An 11,053-nucleotide genomic window follows, 5' to 3' on the forward strand; every position below is an offset into this window, starting at 1 on the left:
GGGAGGTGCGGTTTGGCATAACTTAAAGAGTGTCCTGTCTTGTGGTATTTTTTAATGGGTAAGGGGAGCAAAGCAAACACCCAGAGAAGGACCCAAGGCAAAGCTGTAGAGCAGGCACAAGGGAGGTTCGGCGGACAGCCGGTGAGATCCCGGCTCCATCCTAAACACCGGGACATACAGCACAGCTTTGCCGAGGTGGTAACGTGGTAAGGATCTGACTCTAGGATGCACTTGAATGCAGTCAGGTTTCCGCTCTGTATCTTAACTTAACCCAACCCAGTCCGAGCCCGACAAGCTTCTCCTTTGCCCTGACTTTCCTCTGGGGCCTCAGGGCTCTTGGAGATCACAGAATGACAGAATGTTTAGGTTGGAAGAGACCCCCCAAGATCATCCAGTCCAACCTCTGACCAACACCATAAGCTAACTACTAAACCATGTCCCTAAAGACCAGGTCCAGACACCTTTTAAATACCCGCAGGGATGGTGACTCCACCACTGTCCTGGGCCATTCCAATGCCTGACAACCCTCTCAGTGAAAAAATGTTTCCTAACATCTTGCCTAAACCTCCCCTGGTGCAGCTGACATCCGTTCCCTCTGCTCCTGTCACAGTCACTAAGGAGCAGAGGCTGTTCCCCTCCTCACTCCAACCTCTCTTGAGGCAGCTCAGGAGAGCTATAAAGTCTCCTTCAGCCTCCTCTTCTCCAGACTGAACAACCCCATCTCCCTCAAGTTTGTGAAACAGCCTTCTATAAACTCATGCTGACTGGGCCTGAACCCCCGGTGTATCCTGCCCAAGCTGTATAATAGTACTCGGGATGATCTGCTCTGGAACTGCAGTCAAACTGACAGGTCTGTAACTTCCTGGATCATCCTTCCATCCCTTCTTATATACAAGTGTCGTGCTGACTGACTTCCAATCCGTTGGTGTCTCCTTGGGCAGCCAGGATGGGGGGAGCTTTTGTGTGTTTGTGGGGACTGTTTGAGCTGTGGGACTCTACTTAAATGTCAGTGCTTGTGTGTCTGCCTTCTGGGAAGGTGCAGGGTAACAACTCACTGTCCAGGAAGATCTTTCCTGGTAGCACCACAGAAAGAGAGTTGTTTGTGGGTGATTTTAGTGACATTAGTGTGAGGATGTTTTGGAGAGTGTTTTTACAGTACCTGGTGTACAATGGGAAGTGATAGCAAACACCAGATTGTGGAGCTGTCAGCTGGCGAGCAGGTGACCCAGGCTCTGTGTCCCACAGGACTGCATCTTCCTAAGTGTTACCCAGAGGTGTGCTGGGGGTTGTGTCCAGCTGTGCCGGCTGTTGTGCACAGCCACCTTCTCCTGGAGAGGGGGCAAGAGGAGGTAGCAGTGTAAAGGAAATACTATGGTGTGGCTAGGTGTGAAGAAACCCTTTGAATAACACTCACTTATTTTGTCCTTCAGCACTGGAACAACTGCACATCTTTGGGATGCAGGGCTTGACTGATGGGCAGCAAAAGAGTGAAATAAAAACATTCATTGTCTCCCTTTTTCCCTGTTGTGTAGGTGCCTCGCCAGCTGTGAGAGCAGAGGAGGAGGAAGATGCTGACTCTCCCTGGAATTCTCCCTGGGATTCTGAGGTACTTTCTGTGAAGGACAGGTAGGAACCATGGGCTGGGGAGGATAGAAGTAAGATCCAGAAGCCTCGGCCTGACCATTGCTAATTTCCTTGTCTCCTTCTTCTGCCACATGTCTGGCAGGGGGCCCTTGGACATCCTTCTGCTACAGACCAGCTGTTCATCTGGGGCTGGAATGAAGTCTTCTCAGGAGAGTGACTTGGGCCTCATGGCAGCTGGCCCTTGAGTTTGATTTCTGGTCTGTGTGTGCAGCTTTTATCTGTGAAGATTTACTGCTGTTTAGTAAAATTCACAGTGTGGTGGCTGAAAGTTGGAATCAAGTTGGAGAAGGAAGCCAGTGATTTTCCTTGGAGCAAAGCAGGGGAAAAGAAGGAAGGAGTGTGTTTGGAAGTGGTGTAACTGAAATGAATCTGGGCTGACATGAGGAAGTGCTTCTCAGGGGCTGTGCAGAAGCAGAGGTGAAACTTAGGACATTAGGCATTCCTTTCTGCTCCTACAGATTTCCAGGGAAAAACTGAAGGCCTTGTAAGACAATCCAATAAAAGGAGTTTGGAAAGTAAGTAATACTGCTTTCCTTGAGTATTGTGAGTAATACAGCCTGGTCACAAACACATAAAGAAAGGGAATATGTGAAGATTTACACTATTCCCAGGGAGATATCCAGCAGAGTCGAGTGTTTAAATCTTACCCAAAGGCATCCTGATCAGGAGGAAGAGAGGATCAGCCTGGTGACTGGGCCCAGAGGTCAGAGGTGTGGGGTTGTCCCTGCCATGGTATCTTCCCTGGCATCCTTCCCCTCTCTACCTACTTTTCTACTATTTTACCTGCAGGTGGAGCTTGAGTGACTCTAGTCATACACACCTTTATCATGACTGGTGCAAAGTTCTCTCTCTTTGCATCTAAAGCTATAGACTAGAGGAAACTCAGAGCACAAGCTTAGGGAGTGGTGATCACACCCTGGAAGCGGGTAACTTTTGGGGATGGAGATGTGTTTTGGTATTATGATGAGATTATATAGTTCACCTAAAGGACAGCATTTTGTCAAAAGGTGGCAGGTTATTGGCCTAGGGTAGCAAAAGTGCAGCTGGTTGGTCCCACAGTACTTTCTAACCCTGTTGTTTCACAGAACCTGGCCATGGTTTCTCCACTCCACCCTCCACACAATGTCTCTTAGTCAGCACATCAAGTTCCTCTGATGCTGCCAACATCTAGGGTTGCCTAGGGAACTGTAATGGTATGAACTTGTCATGGCTTAATGCTGGGCCAGCAATTAACCAAATGACAGATGCTCTCTATTAATCCCCTTCCCCTCCCTGGTAAAGAAAGGAGAGAGAATAAGGGAGAGAGACAAATTGGAAACTAAACTACACAGCTTTAATGAAATGGTAATGATAAACAAAAGGAACAATAATTAAATATATACAAATATACAGAAAAACAATACCATATTCCTCCCCCCTTCCCCCAGTAATGCTCACATCACCACTGAGGCTGCAGAGCAGTCCTGGAAAAGTCTAGGCTGGACTCCTGGAGTAAGCAGCAGTTGAGAGCTGGAGACATGGATTCAGGCTGGCATTTATCAGGACCACAGGCAGAAGAGTGGATGGAATCCTCCCAGAATGCTGAAGCAAACAGGAACAGGTGAAGAAGGGCTGAAGGGAAGGTTGAAGAAGAAAAAAGAGGAAGGGGCTTGACCCTTGTGATCCCTCAAATTTATACAGACTGTGACAGGTATGGGATGGAATACTCTGGTCAATTTTGGTCACCTGTCTTGTCCACTCCTCCCTAAAGGAGTATTGCAGGTGTGACCCCTTCACTCCTTTTCTCTTTCCCAAGCACAAAATGTTCCTCAGAACCAAGCAGTGGCCTTGGTTCTGCATAACATTCTCTAGATGTAACTATAAACATGGAGTGTTATCAGTCCTAGAAGCAGACACTGACTGAGAAACTTGCTGTTAATTTCAGCAAATACAGCCACTTACAAGAGACTACTTAGCTGAAAGGAAAATTACAAGACAGAAAATGAGCTCTATCCTGGCCCAAATCAGGACAGAACTTGTTGCACATTAGCTCCATTCCACCCTGCTTCAGTGCTGTACCTTTCCTTAAAATGGGAATGTAAGTTCAATTTCTAAGTAACCTCCAGCAATTATACTGCATAATCCACCCCATGACTGTAGTCATTCAAGCTTCACCATGTTTGGGATGAATGGGGAACATCACACCCAGTCTCTTTCCAAGGATTATTGATTGCATCAGCATTTTGTGAAAGTGCTAGGTGAGCAAAGAATTTTCCAAGTCTAAAATACAGTGGTTGTCAAAATGAAACACAACATCATGAGCATCAGCAAAACAACAACAGAATGTAACATCTTGTTAAAGAGTCCTGTAGCAGTTTGGGACCATCCAGAAAGGGTGTCCTTACCATTTGTGTTCTCCATCTCTCTTTACTCTTTCCAGCATTCAATGTATCCCCTCTGGATCACAACGGACTTTAAGTCTTTTGTCCATTTTCTTGTACTTTCTTCAGCAATCACTTCAGGTCCTTTGCATCGAATCCCCCAAAAACTCACCCTAAAATGCTCCTTATGGATGTCCCTCCCCCCTAAAAAAAGATAGGCAGGGTCCCATGATGCCACATCCTTTGAGGAGGGCATCACCATGACACATTTTCCTGTTTTGCCTTACTTACAAAAAAAACATGAAGATGCTCAAACAACTATTAAACTTAAAATATTGGATGGGAAATGAAATGGTTTCTGAGCTGATGACATTTTATCATGCACAAGCTGAAGAAGCATCGTTGGTGGGGTGGAGCTTGGAAAATGGGGTGAGTTTGACCACCTCCCTTCATTTTTGGTGATGCCTGAGCTGGATCTGGTTATGACAGATGAGATCTAATTTCCAGTAAAAACTCATCTTGCACTGGGAGCAGCTTTAGGGATGTTCAGAAGCATGGGGGCATTGATGGGTATTCAAGTTGGAGCATTGCCTGAAGCTCTTACAGCAGTGGGGACATGTGTAGGGTCTCTCTCTCTCCCATGTGGATGATGAGCATACTGCTCCTGACAAAGCCCTTCCCACAGCTGAGACACTTGTAGGGATGTTTGCCTGTATGGAGTGTAGGTGACAGGTGAGACTGGAGATGCCTGTGAAGCCTTTCTCACACTGGGGACACTGGTAGGGTTTTTCCCCAGTGTGGACACGCTGGTGATGCATCCAGGAGCTGCTATTGTTGAAGCCTTTCCTGCAAGGAGTGCACTTACAGAGCTTCTCTCCTGTATGGATGCAACAATGATTTGGAAGGGTGGGGAAGATCCTTCACACACTCCAAACACATAATAGGGTTTCTTTGAATGAAGCAGTGTTCTGATAGTGTGGAACTATGTGAAAAATCCTTCCTGTGACCTGGGCACTTCCTGGGCTTCTCACCCATATGGATCTGCTGATGCTGGACTGTGTGCAGTCTCCTGAGAAAGTCTCCCCTGCAGTCATGGCAGGTGTAGGACACAGTGCCTGTGTGATGGTGTCACCACTGGACTCGGTCTGAGCTGTTGCTAAAATATCTCCTGCAGTCAGGATACCTACAGGGTCTCTCATCCTGATGGATTCTCCCATGGCAGAGATGGGCCAAGCAGATCCTAAACGTTTTCCCGCGTTCCTTGCTGATGTCAAGATTTTCTCCCGGATGGATTAGATGACATTTCACCAGTGAATCATAGAATCATAGAATTGGCTGGGTTGGAAGGGACCTCCAGCTGGGCTGCCATGTGCTCATCAGAGCCCATATCTATTGGGTTGTGTATAGATATTATATATATTTTTGTTTGTTTGTTTCTTTTCAAAAAATATATATTTTATATATATATATGTTTGTTTTCAGTTTCCAATTACAGTCTCTGGTCTCTATTCCCCTTTTATCTTCCCTTTGGGGGGATAGGGAAGAATAGGGAGTAATGCTTCTGCACTTCAAGAAGATAATTATGATGTCCAGGACTACAGAAACAGAGTATTTTTGTGCATCAAACCACTAATAAATTAACCCAAAGTCAACTAAACCCACACTAATAATTTCATCGTAACTCTCCAATATTCCAGCTTCATCTGGACCTCCATTGTACTTGACACTCTCGAAGCATATTAATTGCTTAAGTTTCCCATGAAAGATGCAACCACCAGACTTAAAATTTGGTTATACTTTGTAACTAAATATTTAGATGGTTGAACAATATGTTGTGTCTTTAATGACAGACAGCACAGTAATAACTTCATTCAGCCAACTACATAATACATGGCTACCTTCAAATAGGGGTTGAAAACTGTAAACCATGTCCTGACATTTTAAGATGTATTGAAGCCTCAGCAGACAATATGCCTGCGCCTTTCAGCTGTTTATTGGTCCAAACTGACACATCCGTGTGAATTGCCCATGCAAAAAATCATGCTTGGTTAAACATACACAAAAAGCAAACTATTACTGAATTTAAGGATCAGGGTATTCTATGCAGAGTATTCTATTGTTCAAGGTATCCCAGTATTCGATTTACCAGAAAAAACCTCAGGTATTTTTGCACACAGCTTTGAAGACAGTTTTGCATACAATGTAAAATCATCATTAGGACTGACTTGATTACAGAGAAGACAACCCATTTTGCATAAAGCAGAGAGATACTTGGCATTATGATAACCAATGAGGGCAGGGGCTTGAAGGAAGTGCACATTCTGAAAAAAACTAAGTTCTGCAGGGATCTGGCTTGCCATGTGGTTAGTGCTTCTTTATTTACTGCTGCTAGCATGCAATCAGACTTCTCAAATACATCTGGTGCTTTTTTGATGCCATCCTAGGATGCAATTGCTTCAGCTGCCACAGGACAAGATGAATCTTGGTTTCAGTGAAGTCAACAAAAGACCTGACTGGGTCAGTTCTGAAATTGTGCACAGATGCTTAGATTATGATTGGCCTTTTTGAAAGTAGTAGCTTCTTCCCTAGCATTCTGTGTCAGTCTTTCCACAAATTCTAGCAAATAATTTCAATAATAATTTCAAGAGAAACTCTAAGAATAAATAAACTCCAAAACCACACATTCAGTCTTTATTTTATTAAAACAAGATTTGTTCTGCTGAAAGAATACATCTGTAATGGCAAAACATTAGCAAGCAAGGAACAAAACCTTTGCTCCTGTGCATGCTCAGCCCTATGCTACTACAAAGTTTCATTGAAGAGATTATCAGGAATGCTGTAACTCATAGCATATAAATCATTAAAGACAACAAAAAATCTGGGATTTTAATTGCATTAGCAAATGAGATACATTTTACTTTTGTGTTCCCAAAACATCAACAGTTGAAACATATCTATTTCAAAGTAAGTATGAATTCAGATTACTCCATTCTCAAGCAGAGTTGCCCTAGGGGAAAAGAGAAAGGAAGATAGCTAAAGAAAACAAGAATCATCATCCTACTCCTGTTTTGTAGGACTTGGTGAAGTCAGGAGACACGCAGGCACATTTACCAGTTTGTCCTCTGCACTTCAGAACCAGACACCATTCACTTGTATTGCCTGTCACTGATTCACTGCCAAACAAAAGATCCTGTCTCATAATTTAGCTCTTCACAACATTAAAAAAAATCCAGATGCATGACAGATGAAAGGCACGGAAGCAATAAAACTGAAGTTAAATGAGCTGAAGATAAAAAGAACATCCAGCAATAGCACTGGACAAGCTTGTAGTATCACTGTACGCTGACAAAGCCACATTGTGTCTAAATGAGCACAGAGACAGAGAAGCAAGAAAAAAACTACAGCATCACATAAGAGTGCTGCAGAATACACTGCCAGTTACCAGAACATGAAACTACAAAAACAGGTGGCCTCATTTGGGCACAAATTTCTCATGAAACTTAAACACAACTTCAGATTAAATCATAGCCTCATTATAAATATAACTAAATACTTCATTTTATCCAAGTCCCAGAGGACCACTTTCATACTACAATAACACAAGATGCAAACTTGCCAGAAAGAACTAGAAAGCAAAAAAAACTATCAGAAAAGGAACTGAAGAACTACTAGGTGTATCAGATACTTAAAGGCTTGGGGACTTGCTGTTCTGTGTTTGGTTTGTATTTGGTACAGTCTGGCTCACACTCAAGGTTCACAATGCAAGTAAAGAATAAAAATCAAGTTGCTTATAATGAGATTGTTTTAAAAAGCTGAATGAGTACCTTGTGAATTTTTAAATTCTGAATCATGAAATTCATATTTTTAATTTAAAATAATGCCATTTATAAGAAACATAAGTATGAATTTTAAAAGATAAAAATTACACCTGCATTGATGAAATAACTTCTTATACAGATAATATATAGACACAAAGCTATAAAATAACCTGCATCTAACTGCAGCCAATTAGATTCAAACAGTGTGACTTCATTTCTCTTTAATACAATTACCTTTGCTTGCATCCCTAGATTGAGAGATGCAGCCATACTGACAAACATCTTTTTCCACCAACTTCACAAAAAACCAAACACAGACAGCCCCAGACTTCCCAACAATTTCAGTGAGCAAGTATTTCAGCTTTCAGGTTTTCCACTGGTGCAGATCCCATCATGTTTTGAAGTTTCAGCCAATGTGCTATTCAATAATGGGAGCAGAATGGATATAATTTATCTGATAGAAAAATGTTTGACTAATTCTTGAAGGCTCTGGAAATCTACTTGCACCTCGTATTTGGAGTGCTTCTGCAATTTTTTTTTCCAATTTTATAATATCTCTTTCCCAAATAAATTTCTGTATTTACTTCTCATCTCTCAATCTCCCCTCCTCTTCCTAGTAGTCACTAAGCATGCATAGAAGAGGTTTCAAAACAGTTATAAGTGAGGTAGAGAATAACATCCAAGCTTACAGTAATTCTTACTTTTGACACTGTCAAACACAGAAACATTTTCAGACTTGAGCTACAAGCCTTATTTTTTTAAAAAAATCATTACATTTCATTTTAAGGAAATATATAGCTACTTTCATTTTTATTTAAATATATTTTTCTTTTTTAAAAAAAGACCCTGGCAAGGGGATCTATAATTTACCACCACCACCAAAAAAAAAAAAGGAAAAAAAAAAAAAAAAAAAAAGACATTACAGACTAAAAATATTAATTGTTCTATAGTCCTGAAGGTATTTTCATTACTGAATACTTCAAGGAAGAGTGTAGTGGAGAAACACAAGCTTGCAATGAATGAGTATGGAGAACAGTATTTTTGGTTGTAAAAAAAAAAAAAGCACTAATGATCTTAAACCTTATTCACACACAAAACCATGCTCTTTATGTGTACAATATTGTGAACAATCAGATGGAAAAATTTAGATAGGAAAACATTCTTTAAAGCTTTACTTTAAAAAAACCTATCTAAAAAATCTTCTTTTGCTCTACCTAAAAATCAGCCTTTCTATAAAAACCATTCCTTTAAAACTTTGCTTTAAAAAAATCAGTTTTATATTAGATAAAATATTAAATTATGCAGGCACAATTAGTTAAGAGGTCTAGAAGAACTCATAACCCTTCATTTTGCAATGACTTGCAACAGTCATAAAATTCTGTATCTACTGACAGCCATAGGAAAATTTATCCATATAAATCAACTGTCATTTAAAAAATAATTTAAAGAAAAAAAAAATCAGAACTCTATCAGGTCATGTTTGACTTGTAAAGGTGCTTAGTTTCCAGCTGGCTTAAGTACATGTACATCTTTTACTTATCCTGGCAAATATGCATGTACACTGAAAAAAATCCCAAAAATATTTCTTCAACAAGTAGTTCATGTTGGCAGCTTTTCTGTTTCATTCGGATACAGATATTAAAGTAAAACAGTTCAAGGTCCACCCTTATCTCAGTCCAAACCAGTGATCCTTGACACTTCAGAAAATTACTCAATTTTTTATTTATTTTCCAGAAGGAAATGCACAGGTATGTTCAATGGCAAAGAGAGGAGTCTGGTCTTTTCTATGTTTATCTTGCATTCTGTAGGATGTATTGTACAACTATAGCGTTTGCCAAGATCTTTAAATTAAGATGATATTAAATACCAAATTGCAGATTCACAGACCAGAACCCTGACCGTGATGATGTTTAACTAGATGCTTAACTTAATAGAAATGAACAATTAATCTTGCTTTTCTAAAGCATAGAAACATCTGCAAGACTGGGATTTATGTCTCCTAAATAAGCTGTCACCATTATAACTAATAAAAAAATATCAAAACACTACAGTGTTTTTTTGCCATAAAATCACAGTAGTTGGAGCAGCAGTGGCAAAATATTAACCATTATTGAATATAATTTTAATTCAACAAGATATTTTAAATAGTCATATATCTGTTTAAATTTATATTTGAACTCCAATACATTTACATGGATGCTCCTTTAGGTTTATTAAAATATTTTACTTAAAGTTTATAAAGAATGTTGCAAATATGGTACATAAAAATGTAACCACCAATACACCAAATTAAAATAGAGAAAGCACAGAAACTCAAATTTAAGGTTAAAATTCTAGAATAACTCTCTGCTATTTGTTTCTACTGTAACTTTTCCATCACTCTACTGAGGATTGTGAAATACACCTATAAACTCAATCAAAAAGCTATTTTAAAAACAAACAATCTAAACCCTGTATTTACTTCAGAAGTGGAGATTTCACTTCAGCCACCCTCATTTGAACAATGCCCTAGAGAGACATATTTCCTTCCCAGCATGGTCCATTATTGCTTGATGAGAACCCAAAGTGACTTCTTCTCCAAAGCTCTGTATATAGCTTTAGGAAAAATGTCAATATAAAACCATGTACAATTATATTTACTTTCAAGAAAGATCTGAATTTCTCTGAATTGTATCATACTGTATTAATTTTAATGCCACTGCTTAGGCAAAAATGTACTACATGTTGAAAGAGGGGTGCATGTACACAAACACAAAATACATAGAATTCAGCCCAGATCAATGTATCTTCATTTACAACCAAGCCATTTTTTTGCATTTTGGAACTATGTGGAAAAATGAGAATAGGTACAATTAATTAATACAGCTTCTAATTTATTATAGTGCACTATTATGCACTGATAATACCATAGAAATGTTACTATTCAAGCTAATTTTTCTGATGTGCAGGTGAAGTCTAGTTGAATAGTATTCCAAGTGCTTTTCAACTCAACTGCACAACTTCTGCAGCTTTATAGAGTAGAACAGTGCAATACATCATCTTTCCACATTCCAGGAAAAAGAGCTGAGTTTACAGTTGCACTTCTTTCACAGTGGACTGGTTTTCAACTGCTTCAGCTGATTTCCTGATTTCCTCAATCTTGTCCCAAATGACAGCTATTAACAACAACAACAAAAAAAAAAAAAAAAAAAAAAAAAAAAAGAAAAGAAAAAGAAAAAAGAAAATAAAAAG

The sequence above is a fragment of the Calypte anna genome, chromosome 7, assembly GCF_003957555.1.
Source record: "Calypte anna isolate BGI_N300 chromosome 7, bCalAnn1_v1.p, whole genome shotgun sequence".
NCBI lineage: Eukaryota > Metazoa > Chordata > Aves > Apodiformes > Trochilidae > Calypte > Calypte anna.